The 26,408-nt window shown below is 39.5% G+C and overlaps 1 protein-coding gene and 1 pseudogene across 1 annotated transcript in view; one reads left to right on the forward strand and one right to left on the reverse strand.

Moving 5' to 3' along the window:
* The window catches only part of Megf10 (multiple EGF like domains 10), a 215,192-nt gene that overhangs the window by 186,323 nt on the left and 2,461 nt on the right, over positions 1-26,408 (reverse strand). The window lies entirely within an intron of this gene.
* On the forward strand, positions 19,819-20,223 carry LOC101599126 (annotated as a pseudogene).

Below are 26,408 nucleotides of genomic sequence, written 5' to 3' on the forward strand. Positions count from 1 at the left end.
TGCTGTTTAGTCGATGTGGAGTTTTAATTTGGGAATAATGAAGAAAATTCTGGAAATAGATGGTACTAGTGGTTTCACAGTAATGTGAATATTCTTAAACTGACACAGACCATACACAAAACTGGTTAATTTTTTATACATATACATATATATGATATATGATATAGATATATATATTTGCAAAATTTAACAAATGCCTAAAAACAAGCCAAGTTGCAAGGAGTAACATATGTCTTCGCAAAAGGTGGAGACATGTTGTTTGCTTCTTCTTACTAAACCATCTGCATCATTAGGACAGACTTTGACAGATTCTTCCACAGATCTGGTATCTGGGTTGCTAGAACCTGAGAATAGGAGAGACAACAAGGTGGCCTTCAGTGGGCTAGCCTTCAGTCATCACTGTCTCCTCTCAAAATATCATGTCCCTACTGCTAGAGAGCTCTGTAACACAGACATCTCTCCAGAACCCAGGCACAGAACCTTAAAGAGAGCAATTTAACTTTCTGTTCACCTCAAGCAAAGATAATCCTAAAGGACATCAACTGTTTTGAAGCCAGGCAGCTATATCTGAATTCCAGCTCCCCACTGCTGACTGCCTGATTCTAACTTTGGCTTCATTGTTAGACTTGGAAGGTCTTAGGAACCCAGGCCTGTTGTCCTCCTTACTTCTTCCAGAAAGTACTATGGAATTTGAGATCTTAAAGAAACTTGTTCTCTTTTAGTTAGCTCTTTAGTTTGGATATTCTGGGTGAGAATACTGGCTATAAACTCAAGTTTCATGTTTTCCTCACCAGTGATTACTAACAAAGTTAAGACTACACAAAGCAGGGCTTTTTGTGTCTAGAATGCCCATCCCAAGAGCGTCTGGCAGGTACTCCCACAGACCAGTTGTTATTTATAATACCTATAGGGAGAAAAGAGCTTAAAAGATAAGTCACCCTGCACTTTCCAACAAAGCAAGGCACAGCTGTACCAGGGATTCAGAGCAACTGCTCCACGAGGAGACAGCAAGGCTTCTGTTCTCCTGTGGGTCTGCTCAGGTCACAGCATGTGGCATGGATTAGGCCCTGGGCTCTTTTACTCACAGGGATTGGCTTTGGGTTTGCACACTGCATCCTGGAACTGAGGCTCTGTGCCATCATCTGACTTGCATTGCAGGCCGTATTGGAAAACAGAAGCAGATATCAAGCTTTTTGAAGTTTTTGAAGCCATTTTAAAAAATGGGGCCACAAAGCCAGGCGTGGTGGCACACGCCTTTATCCCAGCACTCGGGAGGCAGAGGTATGAGGATCACCATGAGTTCAAGGCCACCTGAGACTACGTAGTGAATTCCAGGTCAGCCTGGGCTAGAGTGGAACCCTACCTCAAAAAAAGGCGGTGGGGGGCATGGAAATGGCTTGGTGGGTAAAGTATTTGCCACAATCATAAGAATCTAAGTGTAAAACTCCAGGACCTTGTGTAATATCCAGGCATGGTGGCATCTCTTGTAATTCCAGGCAGGACTGAGGAGGTAAAGACAGGGGCTCCCTGGGGATTGCTGGCTAGTTAATCTAGCCAAATAGTTGAGCTCTAAATTCAGTGAGAGACCCTGTCTCAAAGAATAAGAGGTGGAGAGCAATTTAGAAGGACACTCACATTGACTTCTAGCCTCTATACACATGTACACACAAGTGCACTCACATACACACACACACACACACACACACACACACACACACACAAAGAGAGAGAGAACATGATTTATTTGTACACATTTTCCTAAGGTCTTTCATGGTAAAGTGGAAGAAAGTATATGCAGGGCAGAAATAAGGTTTGAATTTAGTCTGCAGTTAGCTCAGTTGAAGAAAGTATATGCAGGGCAGAAATAAGGTTTGAATTTAGTCTGCAGTTAGCTCAGTTGTGTGACTCAGTGACCACAGGAAACAGAAACAGCATGGTCAAGCCACTAGCCCATAAAAAGCTGCAGCTTCCCTTAAGGCCAGTGAATGGACTCACACACCACCATCACCCTGTTCATGCAGCCTCATTTTCACAAATAGCACAATCCAGTCATGAAATGAAAAATGTTTTTCCACATTCTCCAGTGAGACAGTCCATTTCTTAAGTAAAGCTTTTAGAAATCCTCCTCCTTGTCTACAGAGTGTCCAACTTCCACCTGTTACATCTGAAAAATCCAGAAACATGTTTAAGGAGAGGGATACACATACACTCACGCTTGAAATGCTAAAAGCTAGTATGGGTGATCACTTTTAGAAGGTCTCTATTATGGACTTCATGATAGTCAAATAGCCTCAACTCAACAAAAGTTCTAGGTGGGGACAGCTGGTTCAGAGGGTTAGCTGATAGGATGACTGTTATCATAAATTTTAAACTGCACCACAGTGCTGGGCTATGGGGAGGCCCCTTGAAACAGCCCCCAGGACAGCACAAACAAAAGTACAGAGCATCATTTACATACAGCCTGGACCTTTTTGTCCCCAACCCTAGCTTGGCAGAGCTCCACATCACAAGCTTTGTTTTTTTGGTTTTGTTGTTTATTTTTTCCTGTATTTTTTTTTTCAAGGTAGGGTCTTGCACTAGTCCAGGCTGACCTGGAACTCACTACATAGTCTCAGGGTGCCCTCAAACTCTCAGTGATCCTCCTACCTCTGCCTCCCAAGTGCTGGAATTAAAGTCATGTGCCACCATGCCCGCTGTTGTTTATTTCTTAATGGCAGAAGACCAGTGCCTTTGCTGCAGGTTGGTCCTCCCAAAATTAAAGAAAACCATCGAGCTCAGTTTCACCAAAGAACTCCTAGCACCTGCATCATCCACTGGGTGAGGTGTGTCAGAAAACTTCCTGGCAGGATGATGCCTTCTCTATGAGAAGAGCCACCTCCCCTCTCCTGGTCAGGTAAGTACTGTCTGACCCTCTGTTTCTCCCCACTCAGGGTCTCCTCATTGATAAATGCACGTGGACCTCATCCCATGAAAGAATAGCTATAAAGCAGTTGTTCGAAAACTAAAAGTCTGATGGCAACACCTCCCAGACTGTTCCCTTCTCTGCTGTCCTCCTGAAAATAGTTTTCACTAGCTTTTGATTATGACACTCTTAATTCTAGGGAAAAGATGGGTTAGGAAGTTTTAATCAGGAAATGATAGAACTTTCACATCACTGATGTGTAGTAGGGAACAAGTTAAGGTTACCCACTTAAATGAGTATTAGCACGATGGCTAGCTCAGTTTTTCATGTAACTCATATGTCTCCATGGTTCTGAATAACCTTGACATTAGCAAGAGCCACAAAATAATTTTTTGTTAAATGTTCTGATTCATTTATGTTGCTCTGCTAGGGTTGCTACAGTGAAATACCATAAACTGAGGAGCTTAAACAACAACAAAAAAATAGGTCATTGTTTTGGGTCTGGACTTCAAGGTCAAGGTGCAGCCAGCCAGGTAAGGTTTCACTCTAGCCCAGGCTGACCTGGAATTCACTATCTAGTCTCAGGGTGGCCTCGAACTCACAGGGATCCTCCTATCTCTGCCTCCCAAATTCTAGGATTAAAGGCATATGCCACCGCACCTGGCTTACTCTTAACAAAGCACCAACCCTGTTAAAATTTACCCCAGCCGGGCGTGGTGGCGCACGCCTTTAATCCCAGCACTCGGGAGGCAGAGGTAGGAGGATCACCGTGAGTTCAAGGCCACCCTGAGACTACAGAGTTAATTCCAGGTCAGCCTGGACCAGAGTGAGACCCTACCTCGAAAAACCAAAAAATAAAAAAATTAAAAAAATAAAAAAATAAAATTTGCCCCACCCTATGACTCCATTTAACCTTTATATCAACTTATTATAAGTCTTATCTCCAAAAATATTCACAGTGGGAGTTAGGGTTTTACATATAAATTTGGCAATGGATCAGGGATACATAGGGCTTCACTTCACTACTTAGAGATAAGAAACATAAGATAGATCTTCTGTGATCAAAGAACCTACATTCCTAAGTTAATAAGCCAGAGAGAAGAAGGCTTCAGAGTTGATGTACAGGCTTCCCACAAACTCTAGGGCTCCATTATCAGGTGGCTCGCTATTCCTTCGCATTTATGGGCAGGGCAGAGGAACAGAGGGCTTGGATAGCCTGTAGTACTTATGACAGGGGAACACAAAGACGTTAAAGTCAAATTGTGACCGTCTCCAGAGGGAGGTTAGACGTGCTAGGGTCTGAGGCATGGGCAACATTCCTGATTGTCAGAGTCCCAGGACTGCAGGGCATGTCTTCCAGCTGGATGTTACACAAGGCTTCTCAACTTGGAGTATAAAAGAAGCATTGTCTGAGACTAATTTTTCCAAACCAAGATCAAGACTACAGTTTCTTTAAAAGAGAGACCACACTATATACCTGAACTATAAAGGCAAATTTAATATTCTAACGAATTCAACACATTCATAATCAGCATTGTAAGGGAATTTTAAAGGGAGTTTAGGGACTAGGAGATTGCTCAGTGGTTAAAGGTATTTGCTTACAAAGGCTGCCAGTCCAGGTTCGATTCCCCAGTACCCATATGCAGTCAAATGTGAAAAGCAGCACAAGCATATGACATTTGTTTGTAGTGGCAAGAGACCCTAGCATGCCTCCACACACATAAATAAATAATTTTTAAGTCATTTATCTGATGCTATCTGCCTTTATTGAGAAAGGATCTCTCATTGACCTAGAGCTCAACAATTAGGTTACATTGGCTAACCATTCGGACCCATGGATTATTCTGTCTCTAGACTTACAAATATGAACCAACACACACATTTTAATATGAGTTCCAGAGACAAAGTTAGGATCACATGCTTTGTAGGGAAGCACATAATTGACTGAATGATCTCACCAGCTTTGACATAATAATTTATGCACTCATATGATAACATTTATGCCAAATTAACTTCAGTGACAGATTTCAAAGTGCTGCAACCAAGTTAGTTAATTGGTCACATGTACAAAACCAATGCATTAAGTTATCAGCTGGATAGGAGTGTATGCTATTGAGGAAGAAAAGGATTTATTAGAACTGTAAAAAATCAACTTTCTTACTATAATCCTATTAATTGTAGATATATTTGACTTTATACCTAAGAAATGTTCAAAATGAAATAAAAAGTATATATATTATATAAGTGTATATATACATATATATTCATTTATTTTCAATTTTGTACTTCAAAGTGGAAAATATCATGTTAACAATTTAGTTATCTAGTTCATGGCATTACCATTCTCACATCAAAGTATTTCATCTTTAAAATGCAATGTTCAGTTATATCAGGAGGTATATATGAGCCAAGTGTGAAACCAGAAGCTTCAAAGGTTAGATGGTGTAAAAGTGATCTTTTTGTTTTAAATTTTTATTTATTTATTTATTTGAGAGTGACAGACACAGAGAGAAAGACAGATAGAAGGAGAGAGAGAGAGAATGGGCACGCCAGGGCTTCCAGCCTCTGTAAACGAACTCCAGACGTGTGCGCCCCCTTGTGCATCTGGCTAACGTGGGACCTGGGGAACTGAGCCTCGAACCGGGGTCCTTAGGCTTCACAGGCAAGCACTTAACCGCTAAGCCATATCTCCAGCCCAAAAGTGATCTTCTTAAAAATGATCTTTGGTGGAAAAACATTGAGTATATAGAAGCAGGCTTCATTTCAATACTAATAGCAGAGCATCTAGTGGACATTAATACTTTCCCATTACAGCAATGTTTCATTTCTAGTGTTTCATTGTTCATTTTTAAGTTCATCCACCTTTCCTTTACTCAGTCTCCGCCCCTGACCTTACTTTGGGCCTTTTCACCCCCATTAATCTATTCTTCTACTTACATATATACAATACCAACCTATTACGTACCCTCCTCCTTTCTTTTCTCTTCCCTTTGTATCTCTTTTTTAGCTTACTGGCCTCTGCTACTGAGTTTTTTTTCTTCTCACACGGAAGCCCAATTATCTGTAACTAAGATCCACATATGAGAGAGAACATGCGGCACTTGGCTTTCTGGGCCTGGGTTATCTCACTTAGTATAATCCTTTCCACATCCATCCATTTTTCTGCAAATATCATAACTTCATTTTTCTTTACCACTGAATAGAACTCCATTGTATAAATATGCCATATCTTCATTATCCACTCATCAATTGAGGGGCATTTAGGCTGGTTCCATTTCCCAGCTATTATAAATTGAGCAGCAATAAACATGGTTGAGCACATTACTTCTAAGGAAATGAGATGAGTCCTTAGGATATATGCCTAGGAATGCTATAGCTGGGTCATATGGTAGATCAATCTTTAGCTGTTTTAGGAACCTCCACACTGATTTCCACAATGGCTGGACCAGATTGCATTCCCACCAACAATGTAGAAGGGTTCCTCTTTTTCCACATCCCTGCCAGCATTTATGATCATTTGTTTTCATGATGGTAGCCAATCTGACAGGAGTGAGATGGAATCTCAATGTAGTTTTAATCTGCATTTCTCTGATGACTAAAGACGTAGAACATTTTTTTAGATGCTTATACGCCATCCATATTTCTTCCTTTGAGAACTCTCTATTTAGCTCCATAGCCCATTTTTTGATTGGCTTGTTTGATTTCTTATTATTTAACTCTTTGAGTTCTTTGTATATCCTAGATATTAATCCTCTATCAGATATATAGCTGGCAAAGATTTTTTCCCATTCTGTAGGTTGCCTCTTTGCTTTATTCACAGTGTCCTTTGCAGTGCAAAATCTTTGTAATTTCATGAGGTCCCAGTGGTTAATCTGTGGTTTTATTGCCTGAGCAATTGGGGTTGTATTCAGAAAATCTTTGCCAAGATCAATGATTTTTAAAATTTTTCTGGCATCTGTTGTGATGTTACCTTTTTCATCTCTACTTTTATTGAAGGTCTGGTAAAATTCCCCTACTTTTTCCTCTAGCAGTTTCAGAGTTTCAGGTCTGATGTTAAGGTCTTTAATCCATTTGGACTTAATTCTTGTGTATGGAGAGAGAGAAGAATGTATTTTCATCCTTCTACAGATACATGCCCAGTTTTCCCAAACCCATTTGCTGAAGAGGCTGTCTTTTTCTCCCTGAGTATTTTTGGCATTTTTATCGAATATCAGGTGGGTATAGCTACCTGGACTCACATCTGGGTCCTCTATTCTGTTCCATTGATCTACATGTCTGCTTTTGTGCCAGTACCATGCTGTTTTTGTTAGTATGGCTCTGTAGTATAGGTTAAAATCAGGTATGGTGATCCCTTCTGCCTTACTTTTGTTGCTCAGTATTATTTTAGATATTTGAGGTTTTTTGTGATTCCAAATGAATTTTTGGATTGCTTTTTCTATTTCCATGAAGAATGCCTTTGGAATTTTGATGGGGATTGCATTAAATATGTAGATTGCTTTTGGTAAGATTGCCATTTCCACAATATTGATTCTTCCAATCCAGGAACAAGGGATGTTTTTCCACTTCCTAGTCTCTTCTGCAATTTCTCACTTGAGAGTTTTAAAGTTCTCATTGTAGAGATTCTTTACTTCCTTGGTTAGGTTTATTCCAAGGTAATTTATTTTCTTTGATGCATTTGTGAATGGGAGTGATTCTCTGATTTCATCTTCTGTGTGTTTGTTGTTAGCATATATGAAGGCTACTGATTTCTGTGTATTTATTTTGTATCCTGCTACATGGCTATAGGTTTTTATCAGCTCTAACAGTTTGCTAGTAGAGTCTTTAGGGTCCTTTATATATAGAATCATGTCATCTGCAAATAATGATAACTTGATCTCTTTCTTTCCAATTTGTATCCTTTTATGTGTGTCTCTTGCCTTATTGCTATGGCTAAGACTTCTAAAACTACATTAAATAAAAGTAGGGACAGTGGACATCCTTGTCTTCTTCCTGATTTTAGTGGAAAAGCTTCCAGTTTTTCCCCATTTAGTAATATGTTGGCTGTAGGCTTGTCATAAATAGCCTTTATTATATTTGAGATATGTTCTTCTATTCCTAGTCTCTGTAGAACTTTTATCATAAAGGGATGTTGGATTTTGTAAAATGTTTTCTGTGTGTCTAATGAGATGATCATGTGATTTTTCTCCTTCAATCTATTTATATAATGTATTACATTTATTGATTTATGTATATTGAAACGTTCCTGCATTTCTGGGATAAAGCCTACTTGGTCAGGGTGAATGATCTTTCTGATATATTCTTGTATTCTGTTTGCCAATGTTTTGTTGAGAATTTTTGCATCTGTGTTCATTAGGGAGATTGGTCTGTAATTTTCTTTTCTTGTTCTATCTTTGCCTGGTTTTGGTATCAGGGTGATTCTGGCTTCATAGAAGGAGTTGGGTAGAATTCCTTCTTTTTCTATTTTATGGCAAAGCTTAAGAAACAATGGTGTTAGCTCTTTCTTGAAGGTCTGGTATAATTCAGCAGTGAATCCATCTGGGCCTGGGCTTTTTTTAGTTGGGAGATTTTTGATAACTGTTTGGATCTCCATGCTTGCTATAGGTCTATTTAAGTGATTAATCTCATCTTGATTTAATTTAGGTAGGTCATAGAAATCATCCATTTCTTTCATATTTTCATACTTTGTGGAGTATATGCTTTTATAATATGTCCTTATGATTTTTTAAATTTCTCTGGCATCTGTTGTGATGTTACCTTTTTCATCTCTACTTTTATTAATTTGTGTCTCTTCTCTCTTTCTTTTGGTCAGAGTTGCTAAGGGTTTATCAATCTTGTTTATCCTTTCAAAGAACCAACTCTTTGCTGCATTGATTCTTTGGATTGTTTTTTTAGTTTCTATTTCATTAATTTCTGCCCTAATCTTTATTATTTCTTTCCATCTGCTGATTTTGAGTTTGCCTGTTCTTTTCCAAGGCTTTAAGGTGAAACATTAGGTCATTTACTTGCAACCTTTCTAATTTCTTAATATAGGCACTTAAAGCTATAAATTTACCTCTTAGGACTGCCTTCATTGTGTCCCAGAGATTTTGGTATGTTGTGTTCTCACTATAGTTTGACTCTATAACTTTTTTGATTTCCCTTTTGATTTCTTCATTGACCCCTTCATCATTTAGTAATGTGTTGTTTAATTTCCATGATTTTGTGTATGTTCTATAGCCTTTCTTGCTATTGATTTGTAGTTTGATTCCATTGTGGTCAGATAAAATGCAAGGAATTATTTCAATTTTCCTGTATTTGTTAAGATTTGCTTTGTGTCCTAACATATGGTCTATTTTACAGAATGTTTCATGTACTGCTGAAAAGAATATATATTCTGTAGCATTTAGATGAAATGTCCTGTATCTATCTATTAAGTCCATTCCTTCTATGACCTCATTTAGTCCAGATGCCTCTTTGTTTATTTTTTCCCAGGATGACCTGTCAATTGATGAGAGTGGTGTGTTGAAGTCATCCATTACCACTGTGGTTGGTGTTGTCTGTGACCTTAGTTCTAATAGTGTTTGTTTGATGAATTTGGAGGACCCCATGTTAGGTGCATATATATTTAGGATTGTAATGTCCTTCTGCTGAAGTGTTCCTTTATTCAGTATAAAATGACCTTCTTTATTTCCTCACTAATGTTGGTCTGAAGTCTATCCTATCAGATATTAGGATAGCAACCCCTGATTGTTTTCTAGGTCCATTTGCTTGAAACACTGTTTTCCAACCTTTCACCCTAAGATAGTGTCCATCCTTTATAGAAAGGTGGGTTTCTTGGAGGCAACAAATTGAAGGATCCTGCTTTCTAACCCAGTCTGAAAACCTACGTCTTTTGGTTGGGGCATTGAGGCCATTGATATTAAGAGATATTATTGCCGGGCGTGGTGGTGCACGCCTTTAATCCCAGCACTTGGGAGGCAGAGGTAGGAGGATCGCCATGAGTTCGAGGCCACCCTGAGACTCCATAGTGAATTCCAGGTCAGCCTGGGCTAGAGTGAGACCCTACCTTGAAAAAGAAAAAAAAAAAAAAAAAAGAGAGATATTATTGAAAGGTGTGTATTCATTTTTGCCAATATTTTTTGTAGTTCTTCCAGCTTTACCTTTGCTCTCTTGTGTTAACTAGTATTTGTTTGTTTTTTTCTGGTTCCTTATGTGTGTGCTTTTCTTTTTCTTCAGCATAGAGGATTCTTTCAAGTATTTTCTGTAGAGCTGATTTTGTCTTCAAATAGTCTTTTAGCCTGCTTTTGTCATGCAATGTCCTTATTTCTCTGTCTATTTGAATGGATAGCTTTGTAGGATAAAGTAACCTTGGCTGACAGTTGTTATCTTTCAGAACTTAGACTACATCACTCCACACCCTTCTGGCTTTTAAAGTTTGTGTTGAGTAATTTGCTGTAATACTTATAGGCTTGCCTTTGTAGGTAACTTGATTTTTTTCTCTGACTGCTTTCAATATCTTTTCTTTGGTTTGTTTGTTTGGTAGTTTGATTATAATATGGCGAGGAGAGGTTCTTTCCATATTTTGTGTGGCTGGTGTTCTAAAGGATTCCTGTATCTGCATTGGCACCTCTTTCACAATTTGGGGGATGTTTTCTTCTATGATTTTGTTGGAGATGCCAACTATGCCTCTGGAGTGAAATTCTTCTCCTACTATGCCCTGAATTCTTATATTTGTTCTTTTCATAGTGTCCTGAATATCTTGAAATTTCCACTCATACTTTTCTATAAGTTTTTCTTTCTCTTTGTTGGACTGTATTAGATCTGCCACCTGGTCTTCCAGATTAGATATTAGATATCTTGTCCTCTCCTTCATCCATTCTACTGGTGAGATTTTCTACAGATTTTTTTTATTTCATTAACTGTGTTCTTTATTGCTAGTAATTCTAACTGGTTTTTCTTTATTATTTCTATTTCCTTATTTATGTCTAGTATTGACCTCTTTATTTCATTAAATTGACATCCTGTGTCTTCTTTGCTTCCTTTGATTTCTTCTTTGAACATTTTATAATCATTCTTTTGAAATCTTTCTCAGGCATTTCCTCTAACTCATTCTCACTGGAGGTCATTTCTGATGCATTAATACTTTTTGGTGGATTTATATTGTCTTGATTTTTGGTGTTTCTCATGTTATAATGTATATATTTTTGCATCTTGGATTATTTAATGATTGGATTTTCCAGTTAGCTGGGTATTATGAGATGTATCAATCAATCTGATGTTATATATCTTCACAGTAGGAGCTTAAGGCATTAGGTGTGGCTCTGAAGACTCTCAGAGTATCTACAAAAGTGACTCTAGGTGTTGGGTGTGCCTGCTATGAGAGTATTCAAGTTGGCTAAGAGGAACAAAATACAGGAGATTCTAAAATTTAACTAAACAATGTACACTGTCAATGAAAAACAGTACAGAGTATTTATCCAAGAGTAGGTATTATGACAACCAGATCCTCTGTCTGTCCCTTAGGCTGTGTGGTGCCTCACCCACTCCCTTAATCCTGACAACAAGGCAGTTAAGATTTCTGGTCTGTAGAGGGTTCCAAGTCAGCTTGTGACCAGGTGAGACCCTTCCCTAATATATAACAGAAGAAAAACAAAGCCACTATAATTCAAGAAGCAACAAATAACAAGCCCAAAATACAAACTATTTAAGAATGGCAAATTTGACCATCCATCCGATTTAACATATAATTTATCCTGATATGGAAGGTGCAATTAACACTTCTGGTTTAGGCATATATACCAGGTTTATTAGGCAGGTACTGACCTGGTGTAATCCCAGTTACCTTTTGAGATGATTTTAGTCTCAGCTGCACTCTTGATTGGGTCCCTCTTTGGTGCTCTGTCAGTTCAGGTAGGCATGGCCAGGTCCCTGGACCACTACGCTGTTCCTGAGGGCTGGGCACTGGCAGTGGGGGAGAGGGAAGATCTGATGCTTCTCAGTTTGCCCACTGTTCCACGTGTTCTTCTACCTTGTGATCTGCTCCTCCGTTGTTCCCTGCTGTTCTCCCTTCATGTTTCTTGAGTTTGCAGAGAGCTCTGGTGTGAGTGGAAAATCCCCTCACCTGGCTTTTCCTGTGGCTCAAGCCAAGCCAGCCACAGTCTTGCGCATAGTCCCACCCCACTGGAGCAGCTTCTGCTGGCCTGTGTTGGCTCTGAATGCTCTGGATCTCTCCTACTTCTCCGCTGCTGTTTCAATTTCCTATATACCTCACTTTTTAGTAAAAGTGTGTATTTTTCTGTTTTTTTTTTGTTTGTTTGTTTTTTGTTTTTTGTTTTTTTTACTTATCCCCCCCTCGGCTGCTTTGTTGTGGTACCTACACTGCCATCTTAACCAGAAATCTAAATAATTTTTAAAGAAAGAGCTTAAACTTGTGATTCTTATATAAGGCTTATGGAATATGTGTACTGAATTAAAAACAGAACTAAGCCAGACAAATCCTGGGGTAGAGATAAATCAGATCCAAACAAACACATAAGTAAAAGTTACTAAGCATTTGCTTTATGACAATACTGTTCACTTATCTCATTCAATCCTAATGACAACTCTACAAGGGAGGTACTATGGTTATTCCTACCTAACTGATAATAAACTAAAGTACTGAGTAACTAACCTAAGGACAAATATCTAATAAATGAGGTGGGCCAGGATTCAAATCCAGGGAGTTTAGTTCTAAACTGCATACTAGTAACAATAGCACATACAAACCTCAGGTTTTCAACTACATTTGTCCACTGGATATAACAAGAAGTGCTTGCAATGCAGATTAGAATGCAAATTTAGAGGATACTGACGTTATCTTAGTTATTACCTTGTCTATAGCATATTTGATCATGTGCAAGGTAATAATGATTAAATAAAAATTTATTGAAGGGCTAGAGAGCTGGCTCTGTGGGTAAAATGGTGGGGCTATTTGGAATGTTTGTGTGTAATCTTTAGGAGGTGGAGATTTGATGGGTCACTGGGACTGGGCCTTGAGGTTTTATGGCCTCATCCCACTTCTTGTTCAGTCTCTGCTTCCTGACAATAAATGTGGTATGACTATCTGACCTCCTCTTCCTGATGTCATTCCTTCCCTGTCATGATGGAAAGTATTTCCTCAAACTGTAAGCCAAAGTAAACCCTTTCCTTCCTTGAACAGTTTATTGTCAAATATTTGATCACAGCAACAAGTAAAATAATTACTACATTTGTCTAGAAAAATGGATGAGCTCTGAGATCTATGAGAAGACCCTGTCTTGAAAAATAAGGTGAAGAGCAACTAAGGAAGACAATCAACCTCTCTGTTGCTCTCAAATAAATAAATAAAAATAAACAAAAAAAGAAAAAAAATATGTACTTGGACTTCAGAGTACAGTACTCAGTGATTAAGGCACTTGCTTGTAAAGCCTGATGGCCTAAGTTTAATTTTCCAGTACCCACGAGCCAGATGCACAAAGTGGTGGATGTGTCTAGGGTCTGTTTGCAGTGGCAGAAAGCCCTAGTATGCCTATACTCCCTCTCTCTGTGTCTTCCTCTCTCTCTCTCTCTCTCTCTCTCTCAAATAAATACATAAAATATATATTTTTAAAAAAATATGTGTACTTGTGTGTACATTTGTATTCCATAATATTTAAAATTTCTTGGAGTTTGCATTCTATATCAGACACTACACATTCTACATTTTCAAATTAGCAGGATCTTAAGCCTTTGAATGATTCATCATAACAAACATAAGCAGAACTAAATCCTTATAAGTTCATGACTCTTCCTCATTTTAACATCATCTGCTAGTAAATCATGATGAACAGTCATCATTGGAGCTTACATGTGTTTGCCAGTATCCTCATGCAACACCCTGGATTACATACCATTATCATTTCATGGATAATGAAAAGAGACCTAAAGAGTTTCAATAGTTTTCCCAAGGTTATAATAACATTTCTTTTGATAGGGAAAAAAGTAGATCAAAATCATTAAAATTGTGTCTTTTCATCTGTAATTATAATCATATGTGTTTGTGTAAATCAATATTTAACCTTTAACTCCATGGTTCAAAATGAAGTATACAGACTGGCTACTCAGACCTCTCATGGATGTGATATGCATTTAAAAGCCAAGGCCCCCAAATTCTCTTTTGGAAAAATACACTGCTCCTATTTTTTTTCTACCTGAATTCATCAGCTCCATGTTAGAAATTCAAACGGAGGTGTTCTGTAAGTACAGTGACCCACTGCGGCATAACCTGCACAGGCACACGCTGACAGCTGGCAGGAAAAGAACACACGCTGTGGTACGAGGCAGAAGCATCATTTGACTGGCTTCTCAGCTCTCTACCTGCCTCAGCAGGTTCCTGCTCCTAAAGTTCATGGTGGGACAAACAAGGGAGAAGAGAGAAAGAACACCTCACATAGCTGCATGCCAATGTGAAAAATGGTGGGAAACTGAAAAGCTCTAATATTGGAATGTAGGACAGCTGTCATCAAAAGCCTCTCCTGCATCTTCCTGGCTGATTACTATGAATGAGAGGAGAGCAGAGTGAGAATGAATCTGCTGCTTGGCCAACACTGAAGACAATTTTTGCTTTAGATGCTAAAGAAGAGATTATGCTGATACTGGCTACCTCTCAGGCAATGGATTTGTTGCTGAGAATAGCATGGTAATTGCCTATGATGGTACTCCTCCATCTGCAAAAGGATGAACCCCAGCAAGATCCAAATTATGTGACAATTAGAGTTCTCAGTCTTTATTAACCATTTCCCATCTCTGCTAGGGTTTTAGTTCTACACTAAATATGGGGCTTTACTTTTTGAATTTTTTTTTCTTTTCTTTTCTTTTTTTGGTTTTTCGAGGTAGGGTCTCACTCTAGCCCAGGCTGACCTGGAATTCACTATGGAGTCTCAGGGTGGCCTTGAACTCATGGCAATCCTCCTACCTCTGCCTCCTGAGTGATGGGATTAAAGGCATGTGCCACCACGCCTGGCCTGGAACTTTTTATAAAAGTATAGAAATACAGAAAGGTGCAAATCAAACCTGAACTGCTCAATGACTTTTCACAAGCTGAGCACACCCATGCAATCAGCATCTAATTGAAGACAACATGTTGGCATTTTAAAGGCCCTTTGCAGACAGAACTTTCATTCTGATCAAAAGCCAAGTCCCAAAGCCAGGTGTGGTGGTTCCCATCTGTAATCCCAACATTTGGGAGGTTGAGATAGGAGTATTATGGGTCCAAGGCCAACCTGGGCCACAAAGTGAGTTTTAAGTCATCCTGGGCTACAGTGAGATCCTGACTCAAAAAAAAAAAAAAAAAAAAAAAAAGCAGGGCATGGTGGCGTACGCCTTTAATTCCAGTACTCAGGAGGCAGAGGTAGGAGAATCGCTGTAAGTTCAAGGCCACCCTGAGAATAAAGAGTGAATTCCAGGTCAGCCTGAGCTAGAGTGAGACCCTACCTCAAAGATAAAATAAAATAAAATAAAATCCCAGGAAGCATTCTATGCCTAAGGAAGCACACAGAATAAAATGTGCTACATCAGCCAAGAACAACAACAAAAAAAAAAAACAGATAACACATATATTGCAGTCAGGTTTGCACGGCTGCCAGAAATCACTAAGAGCAGCTTTTGGGAGAAAAGGTTTATTTTGGCTTACAGACTCAAGGGGAAGCTCTGTGATGGCAAGGGAAAATGATAGCATGAGCAGAGGGTGAACAGCACCCCCTTGCCAACATAAGATGGAAAATAGCAATAGGAGAATTTGCCAAACACTGACAAGGGGATGCTGGCTATAATACCTATAAGCCCACCCCAACAATACACTGCCTCCAGGAAGTGTTAATTCCCAAATCTCCATCAGCTGGGAACCTAGCATTCAGAACAGAGAAGTTTATGGGGGACACCTGAATCAAACCACCACAACATACATTCCTAATTTTTTTTTCTTCAATTAATCCTGTACCTCCACATAGCATGGTACTCTTCCCTCTCAGTAAACAGGAGCAGGCCTCTCCACTTCACAAATACAGCCAAAATAGCAGGCCTAATGACAAGGAATTGGAAATTAATTAATCAGGTTAATGTTTAACACAATCCTTCCACCACCCATGAAGTCCCCTTCTTCTTCACCTCATCAAAGGCACCGTTAGCATTGTCAAAGCAAATATCCATTTAGTCAAATAAACAAACTACAAGTGAAGAGGGAAAAGAAAAGTTAATGGTCATAAAGTCACTTGCCTCTCCACCATCACTTATTTATTCTTTAATGGATGTGCCATTACAGTCTATAATCAAGGCACAAGTACAGACTTAATTATGAGCTCTAAGTGATAGTGAACAAATTATATATTGCCCTCTCCTGCATAGGACCGTACTTAATGGAAATGATCCCTGTCAGGAAACCTCTTATCTCAGAGAGGAAAGTATTCCTACTGTCCCAGGATCTCCAGATGCCTGTTCATTCCATACAAATGGACTCTCCAGAGCCCATTACACCCCACGGAGGCTTTCTCAACTCTGATTCCCTCAAGTCTACAAAATAGAACATTAGGCACAAACTGAAAAGAAGAAAAATGAAGAAAGGAAACAAAAAGAAAAATCATCTCCAAATATGCACAGGAACTAGGGACAGAATGTCTCTTTGAAACATACCCAGAGGCACCATCTGAATGAATGGCATACTTTCAAAAAATGGAGTATTCAGCCTAAAAGAAGTATCCCAATTGAAACTCTGTGACCTTTGCAAAGCCTATGACCTTGAATTTGAAATCTTCTGGCATAAATAATGTGTCCAATTGTTGAGCTCAGGATTATATCTGTACAGGAAGTTTGCAACTCTTTCTCTCCAGGGCCAAAATCCCATTTGAAAATTGGGGGTGAGGGATCATCTCTAAATGGCATATAGAAAGTTCGCTCAACCTTATCACTGCCCAGTAATTTTCTAATGGATTAAACTATGTTTTAAACTCAAAAATATATCAACTTCAAGACTGCTATTCAATACAGGTTTGGATGAGAATTACTAATACTTCATATATACATTGATTACTACCCAGAACAAAAATATCTTTCTCCAAAATCATAGAGGTTAGCTCAGACAGGTTTTCAGATCACATATCTGTCTTTGATGAATCTGGGGGAAAAGGCTGGGAAGTATGTCTTTGCCTATCAGGGATAGAGGAAGATCATTTTTTTTTAATTCTTTTTATTTATTTATTTGAGAGCACACAGAGAGAAAGACAGATAGAGGGAGAGAGAGAGAATGGGTGCACCAGGGCTTCCAGCCTCTGCAAACGAACTCCAGATGCGTGCGCCCCCTTGTGCATCTGGCTAACGTGGGACCTGGGGAACCGAGCCTCGAACCAGGGTCCTTAGGCTTCACAGGCAAGTGCTTAACCGCTAAGCCATCTCTCCAGCCTGGAAGATCATTTTTTAATTTGAATACATGCATGTGTGTGGTTACATATTTGTATGTTGATATGAGTGAACATGTGTGTAGAGGCTAAAGATCAATGTCAAGGGTCTTCCTCAATAACTCACCACCTTATTTTTTGAGATACAAACTCACACTGAATTTGAAGCTAACCCTCACTAGACTAGGTAGCCGGTGAACCCCAGGGATTCTCCTGAATCTGCCTCTTCAAGAAGGGATACAGGTGCATGTCTGACTTTTTTGTGAGTATGGAGAATCCAAATCCAAACCCATGTTTGCACATCAAGCACTTTATCCACTGAGCCATCTCTCCAGCCCCAGAGATATCTTTAACTTTTAAAACAAATAATGAAATTCCACCATGAGATAAATAAGTGGAACAGTAGAAAAGAGCTCCTTCTTGGCCATACATGGATTGGAATAACAGATTTGTGTTTCCATAATGCTATGTCTACAGCTATAAAACAGCAAATTAATGAGGTTTCCACAGATCTCTCCCACCCCCCTCACCCCCCCCAGTCCCAAATTCTACCTAGGCCACATTGCTGCAAGTAGTTTAACTTTGCAAGGCCCTGACCTCCTTTCTTTGTTTCTCTGATTCCAGTGTTTTCTTGGGGCTACTGAGCATAGTTGGACAGCCAGCCAGAGCAGAGCATCAGCCAGGCCCAGAACAATGGGCCCTTTGTTCTAGTTGTCATATGAATGGCATTGTGTTACAGCCATTGTTCCTCTAAGTAAGGAGAAGCACAGCTTCTCACAGAAAAACTATTCTCCCCCTTAAAGACCTGACTGTAGTGCACCCAAGGGCCAACTGCACCAGCATGTCTTGTTAAGAATATACATTCTGGGACTCCCTACCATACTCTTGCCTAATCAAAATCTAGAGGGACACCAGTATTTGCAGGTAATTTTCATGCCTCAAAAGTGTGAGACACAGGCTGCTTCTAGCATTTCCAACTTCACTGATGAGCCTGATTTTGCATATCTGCTTAAGGGATGACCCAGAGGTAGGATGGATGTTCAAAGGGTTTACATGATGAATGTGGTACCATGGTTATGAAATCTTGGTATGAGAGGTAAAATATGCAAGAATATACCAAGGAATATGAAAAGGAGACAGGGGCACAAAATACTAATGGATGTTCAGAAGATAATAGAAATATGAAAGGTAGTGGGCATGGTGGCGCATGCCTTTAATCCCAGCACTCGGGAGGCAGAGGTAGGAGGAGCGCCATGAGTTCAAGGCCAGCCTGAGACTACATAGTGAATTCCAGGTCAGCCTGGGCCAGAATGAGACCCTACCTCAAAAAAAAAAAAAAAAAAAAAAAAAAAAAAGAAGAAGAAGAAATATAGAAGGTGGGTTATCAATGAGCAGGGGGAAAAGGTGCAGGAGAACAGAAGAAGGCTGCTGGAGCAACCTGGTGGAGACTGAGGATTTCAGGACAAGCCAGGAAAAGTTCCAATGGCAAGATGAACTAAAAAACAAAACAAAAAAGACAAACAAACAAAAACCACCCACAAGGAAGCAATCATTCTGAAATGCAGCTCATTGGTAGAGTGCTTATTAGCATCCATAAGGTTTTGGGTTTGATCTCTAAGTACACACACACTACAATTTAAACATTATGTTTAATATTTTATTTTAAATTTTGGCATGATCTTTTTCCATAGTCCCAAACCCATACCCAAGTTGGTATTTTGTGAACTGAAGGAACAAAAATGCCATAGTATGGTAAGAAAATCTTTTAACAGATGAAAGATAAATGTAAATGCAGGTTCTGAGGGCACTAGAGAAAACATGAGCTGTAGCCACATATCTATCCCTAAGAACTCCTTCAGTGATGAAATGGAATAAGTTTCCCATGTCACACCTTCCCAGGGGATGGGGTAGAGTACTTCCAGCCAATTTTTTATTTGAATCTCTATAGGGTGTCCCCAATCACATATGGTCAACTGTAGCAAAATAATAGCGTTTAATGTGAGAGGTTTCTTTAATGCATATAATGTTGTGAGGGACAGACAGAATCCAGTCTTGTGACCCCATAAATGGCTATCATGAAAATGATTCTTAACTATTACCGTACAACTCCTTTGAAATGTTATCACTATTACTTCGAAGTGTCTTACAAATTCTTTTGACTAAGGTGCCCCAGCCACACAACTGTTCTTTATGTCAAGACACTTCCCTTGAGCACATACAGCCTCCCCTTGAGTGAACCTGAAGTAGCTCTCAGAACTACCTACCTGACTGACCCTTAATATACCAGCTTTACCTGGTCACAGGTATCTTTTAATCTGGGTATTTTGAAGGCAAGGACTCTTGGTAATGACAGAGTGTTTATTGCTATATCTTATATACCCAACAAACATCTGCTGGAGCAAAAACTAAATCTAATCAATTACTTTTAAAAATCAAGTTCAGCTCTTCTTTGGTGCTGCCTGGGGAGGTGGCTGCCATCTTTTGCTCAGCATCATGGCTGCCCTCAGTCCTCTGGTGAAGCCCAATATTGTCAAAAAGAAGGCCAAGAAGTTCATCCAGCACCAGTCATACCAATATGTCAAAATTAAGCATAACTAGTAGAAACACAGAGATATTGACAACAGTGTGCAGAGAAGATTCAAAGGCCAAATTCTGATGCCCAACATTAGTTATGGGAGCAACAAGAAAATAAAGCACATGCTGCCCAGTGGCTTCCGGAAGTTCCTGGTCCACAACATCAAGGAGCTGGAAGTACTTCTGATGTCCAACAAATCTTACTGAGCTGAGATAGATCACAACATTTTTGAAGAACTGCAAGGCCATTGTGGAAAGAGCAGCCCAGTTGGCTATTAGAGTCACTGACCCAACGCCAGGCTGCTCAGTGAATAAAATAAATAGATGGCTCATATACATCTTCTATTTGTGCTTAAATAAAACCAGAAAACCCACAAAAAATATCAAGGTCATATGTTGTCATTAATTCCATCATTCAAAAAGAAGGGAAGAAAAGCAAGAGAGAAAGCAGAAGAGAGTACACAGTGGTTCCCACCAGTAATCACAGCACTCAAGAGGCTTAGACAAGAAGATCACTGCAATTTCAATGCCATCCTGAACTACATGTAGAGACCCTATCTTGCAAAAAAAGATTGTATAAAAAATTATCCTTCTTGGGCTGGAGAGATGGCTTAGCGGTTAAGCGCTTGCCTGTGAAGCCTAAGGACCCCAGTTCGAGGCTTGGTTCCCCAGGTCCCACATTAGCCAGATGCACAAGGGGGCGCACGCGTCTGGAGTTCATTTGCAGAGGCTGGAAGCCCTGGCGCACCCATTCTCTCTCTCTCCCTCTATCTGTCTTTCTCTCTGTGTCTGTCGCTCTCAAATAAATAAATGAAAATTTAAAAAAAAATTATCCTTCTCAAGGTATCAGTACAACACCTGTGCAATAGTGGAACACAGGCAGTGGGGGCAATAAACTGCTCTCCGATTGTATATGAGGTCTGCTCTGTGAAAGGGTGTTCAAACCCAATCCTGAGAACCATGTCAGAACCCTATGAATAGGAAGGTCATAGACTCTAGAGGTAAGGTCCCACTGTTCTTTGACTGAAAGGTTATGCCTATCAAAACACTTTTTAAATGACTATGTTTATCTTCTGATCCATGCTTCTCTCATTTTTGGTTAGAAATCTACTTTTTATAGATGATAATGAATACTGGGAAGAACCAAGATCCTTCAGTACACCAAGAAAGCAGAGTACCTTGCACTAGATAGCTTATCTCTATCATATCTGCCAGAGCTCAGGAAAAATTACAGAGGAAATGGTAATTTGAATGTGAGTGCTGCTCTCACAGCTAGTCTGAGGTACTCCTCCAGGGAGATGGCTATAGACACTCAGGAGATTCAAACCAGATCAAAGTGAAATTCATATTATACAAAAAGCTTAACACCAGAGGAGACATAGCACACCAGCCAAGTATCATGGAACATTGTAGAAGAGGGAGCAGAAAGATTGTAAGAGAGCCACAGGGTGGGAAGGTATTGCAGTTGCCTTTATATTGCTAGCACAAAGCACCCAACCAAAAGAAAGGGATTTTTTTGGTGGGGGGCTTACAAACTCAAGGAGAAACTCCATGACAGCAGGGGGAAACATGGTATGAGCAGATGCTAGCCATCATCTCCTGGCCAACACCAGGTAGACAACTGCAGCAGAAGTGTGCTAAACACTGGCAAGAGGAAGGAAGTTATCTATAACATCCATAACAACACACCTCCTCCAGCAAGGCTCCAAGTCCCAAATTACTACCAGTGGGGGACCTAGCAATCAGAGCACATGAGTTTATGGGGGACACCTAATTCAAACCACTATACAGAGGAATATCCTAAGGCATTGTCCCCCCACCACAGATTGACTGATGCATTCATGACCCCACAGTGAATACAAATAACCCCACTGAGAACAGCCTCGGTGAAATGGAGGTGAGGGAGAAGGGATATAAGAATATAATCCAACGCGAATATGACAATTATGTAATATGTTCATACAGTAAACTTCACAACTAATTTTATAAAGATATCCATACATATGGGTACCTAAAAGTTTTCATTTTGATCAAAAGATTATTTTACTGGACTCAAAACAAAGATTTCATAGTCCTGATTAATTCCTAAGAAATTAAATTTGCATATTTTGATTTTCCTTTTGCTAACAGCAGTCTTTTAAAGGGCTGGTGTTAAAGGGCCCAATGAAGTATATGTACTTAACATCCCTGAGGCCTTGAGTTCAATTTCCAGCATCCATCCCCAGACTTTTTAAAGGCAAACAGATGGACTAAGAATACAGCTCAGTAAGTAGAGTGCTTGCCTACCATGCTCAGGTCATGGAGTTTGATTCATCCACTGAACAAAGTGGGTGTGGCCATATGTGCCTTTAACCTCAGCACTAAGGAGATGTATACAGAAGGATCAGAAGTTCACGTCATCCTTGGTTACATAGTGAGTTGAAGGTAACCTGTGCTAGGTGATATCCTGTCTCAAAAGGTGGGGTGGGGGGAGATAGAGAGACAGCTAAGTAAAGTGCTTGCCATGCAAGCATAAGGATCTGAGCTCAATTCCCAGAATTCATGGAAAAATTGCCAGGTATGGTGGCATGTGCTTAGAATACCAGCACTGGAGAGGAGGAGACAGATCCCTGAGGCTTGCTGCCCAGCCAGTCTAGCCTACTTAGGGAGCTAAAGACCAATGAGAGGCCCTGTCTTAAAAAGGGTGAATGACAGCATTCATGAAGAACAACACCCAAAGTTGTCCTCTGGCCTCCACTTACACACATGTCCATGTGTACCTGCATACACACTAACATGTACATCTGCATATATACACATATAAATTTTTAAGTACAAATACAAGTACTTACAAAATATTTGAAAGACCCACTAAACCGTCACCTGGAGCTGTGTTTTAGAGCTAGCCAAATCTACACAGCTCATCTGTATTAGACATGATAGAAAAAACAAGGTGCTTGGCTGCCCCTACAGTGGGTCCTCCTTGCTCCCAAAGATAAGATTATTTTAACAGATGATATGGCTTTCAATACTTAAACTCTATTTTCCTTGTCCTAAAAGCAGGGAGGAATACAATTTATTTCCCTCTAAGTAGGAAATTGAGGTGGTTAGAAGGTTTTACATAGTTTCTTCATCTAGAAGAAATAAATCACTAGAAGTGAATAGGAATAATTCCATATTGTTAATACATCGACCTGTTCAGATGAGCTAATGGCACAGTGTCATTATCAAAGTACACACTGGATGTGGTGACATATGCCTTGAATCTCAGCACTCTGTAGGCAGAGGTAAGAGGCTCTCTGAGTTCAAGGACAGCCTGAGACTACAGAGTAAATTCCAGGTTGGCCTGGGGTAAAACAAGACCCTACCCTGACAAACAAAGAAAGTAAACCCTGGGTATATACTCTTGAGGACCCAGTAGTATCAGCAATCTTTACTGCTTTTGTGTTTGCAGTCCAACAATCTTAGGCATTTACACTACATTTAACATGCTGTTACCTCTTCACCAGCCAATGAATGGGCCTGTCTGCATTTTTGTTTTATGGTAGGGCTGCTTATAAGCCAATAGTTCAGTTTTGCCATTGCCCTGGAGATTATGCATTCACTTACGCAAATGCTTTGCATATTTCATTCTTACAAAAAAAGAATTTGAAACTTAAAAGTCCAATAATAATTATTATAAGTATTATTAATCTAAGTGAAACCAAAATGTGGGCTATTAGACATATCTGAATCAGACACTTACTGAACCTGAACAGGTTAACTTTTGTCCAAATATGGAGAAAATAATCAAAATTAAAGAAAGGTGACTATACTGAATGCTATGTCCAAATAACAAGATGTAATTAGAGATTTTTTTCTTTATATGGCAAGTATACACATAATTTCTGCCTAGTCATAAGAACTCTTTCCAGTCATGAATGCATCCTTGTGAGAAAGTAGAAAAAACAGAATGGAACCATATTTCTGACCAAATGCAAAAACACATGTAAAAGTGTTTTATAAAGTGAAAAGCTTGGGCAAAGTTGATTATTTTTATTGACATTGCCATCTCCACTCCAGTGCCTAGATAATATTGTTTGCAACCAAATCCATCTTGAAGTACAAATGCAACTACTTGCCATAATGTTGAACATATAACATTAATTCAATACTATATTGTGGTTTGTAAGGCCACCTGAGATAGTCTAGCTTGGGCTGGGAAGATGGCTCAGCCACACACAAGTAAGGACTTGAATTCAGAGCCTCAGAACCTGCATAAATGCCATGTGTGGTGATGTGTCTGTAATTCCACTCAGCTGGTGGAAAGAGAAGGGAAAAGATAAAGGCTAATACCACATGAAGGAAGCCCCACTTGAAATGAGGTAGAGATCAGTTGAACCAGTGAGCTCCAAGTTCAGTAACAGACATGGTTTCAATAAATAAGTTGGAGAGTGATTGAAAAAGACACCTGATATTGACCTATGGCCACATATGTGCCCCACACTCATGTGACCATGCACACCTCATATCACACACAAATGTATTATTTGAAACAAAAGATTATCTAGTTTGTTTTTTTTGTCTACAATAAACTTTTTTAGCCTGGTAGATTATATCCAACCAGATAAACTCTTCACTGCCCTCTCCACAACTCTAAGTAGATTCATAAGGATTGTCCCAAACACTTTGTGTGCTCAGAAACAATCTGCTAATATTCATTCCCCTCTCACATTCTTTGAGCATTTATTATGTAAGTACTATGCACCAGCCACTAAGGTAAGGACTTTCCATTAGGAATGATGAACTTACCAGTCTGCTAGGAAAAGGCATTCAGATGACAATGAAGTAGATGCTATATGGAAGCTGTGAACTCATCTGACATTTCACTAAGTTTATATAAAAGAATTGAGAAAAGCCTGAGAGACAAAGTCTGATCTGTATCTTGAAAGATAAATGAATAGTAGGTAGCTGGTTAGTCAGAAAAGGGAGGCAAAGACAGAGGGAAGCATATACCCAGCTGCCTCACAGAGGCATGAAAGAGCACAGTGTATTTAGGGATCAGTAGTAAGATCAAGACTTGTGGAAGCTAGAGGGTGGGGAGAAGAGACTCAGAGAAGTCAAGGAAAAGGTTATCTGGCATCATAGTAAAAAGGTTAGTGAGGCTTTGTATAGTAAGCTAGTGTGTCTCTAAATGTGACCTGAGGTCACCTCTACCAGGTACCCCTAGGAATATGCACAAAATGTAGACCTCTGGCCCTTATTTCTGGAGTGAAGGCCTGTATCTGTGTTTTCAACAAAGACCAGGTAGACACTGATGATTACCATCCAGAGATCTGCCAAAGACTTAAGAAAGGGAATAGCATGATCTGATTTGAACTTTAGAACACACCGTCTGGCCAAGCATACAGTTGTAAAGAAGGCAAATTCCATGCTGTGAAGCAAGCATGTGACTTGACTTGGCATCAGAACTGCCTGGGGAACCTGTGGAACTATACAAGCCCACTCAAGACTTACTGCAGCTGAATCAATATGGAGAGGCCAGATTCATATTAGGCTGAATCACATGAAATTTCTATTTGTTTGGGTAAAGCAGTTCAAGTATAGGTATTTTTCATAGTTCTATGTAATATTCCTTAACCTATTGCTCCACACTGTATTCCTAATGTACCTCAAAGTCTGAGAACAGTGGAAAATCCATAGATAAACACTTTTTCCTTTTCATTCACTAACCCTGCCACAAATTCACCTGCAAAGATGGAAGGTCCACAGTTTATGTACTCAAGACAAATACTTTAAAATGGGGTAAGGTTAAAAAAAATAAAAAAATTAAAACCACTGATAAAGTAAGACAACTGAATCAAAAGGACCACCAAAGTTTATTCAGCTCTTTCCCCACCTCCCAACAGAAGTTTATATATCATAAAACTGATGCCTACATGGAGAAGCAACCTGCTTCTGGTCATACAGATCATTTTCCTGAAATCCTCAGTGATAAGTGCTTTCAAATACATTAAGCAGGTATTGGCATTTACAGCTAAAAAGTACTTGGAATTTGTTTTATGAAGGCTACTGCCACACAAAGGCAGCCCCACTTGAAATGAGGTGGAGTCGAAAATCCAATACTTACTTATTTTTCAAGTGAACCAAAGAATTTAGAACCAAATCAAGAATAGTACTTGAAATGCAGTAACATGCTTACTAAATACTTTTTGGACGAATGACTGCCCTCTAAAAACCATGACTAAAAAAAAGAAACAAACAAAACTAAGATTAAAAATGCAAAAGATTTCTAAGGCTTCTTAGTTTGTGAGCTAAATGTAGCTTTCCTACTTGCTAATTGGTTGCAAGCACCCTTTGGTGTCCAGTCATGACCACAGCCTTATCACATTTACCTTCCCTCCTACAGAAAGTACCCCAACAAAGAGTCATAAAGACTAAGCATGAGCTATGCTGAGCACACCATCACATTCTAGGTAATAATGAAGCTTACAGAAGAGCACAGCCTTCAAAACCCTTCCCAATAGGAATCATGACTAACTTACTGATAG

This window comes from Jaculus jaculus, chromosome 12, assembly GCF_020740685.1.
Source record: "Jaculus jaculus isolate mJacJac1 chromosome 12, mJacJac1.mat.Y.cur, whole genome shotgun sequence".
Lineage (NCBI taxonomy): Eukaryota > Metazoa > Chordata > Mammalia > Rodentia > Dipodidae > Jaculus > Jaculus jaculus.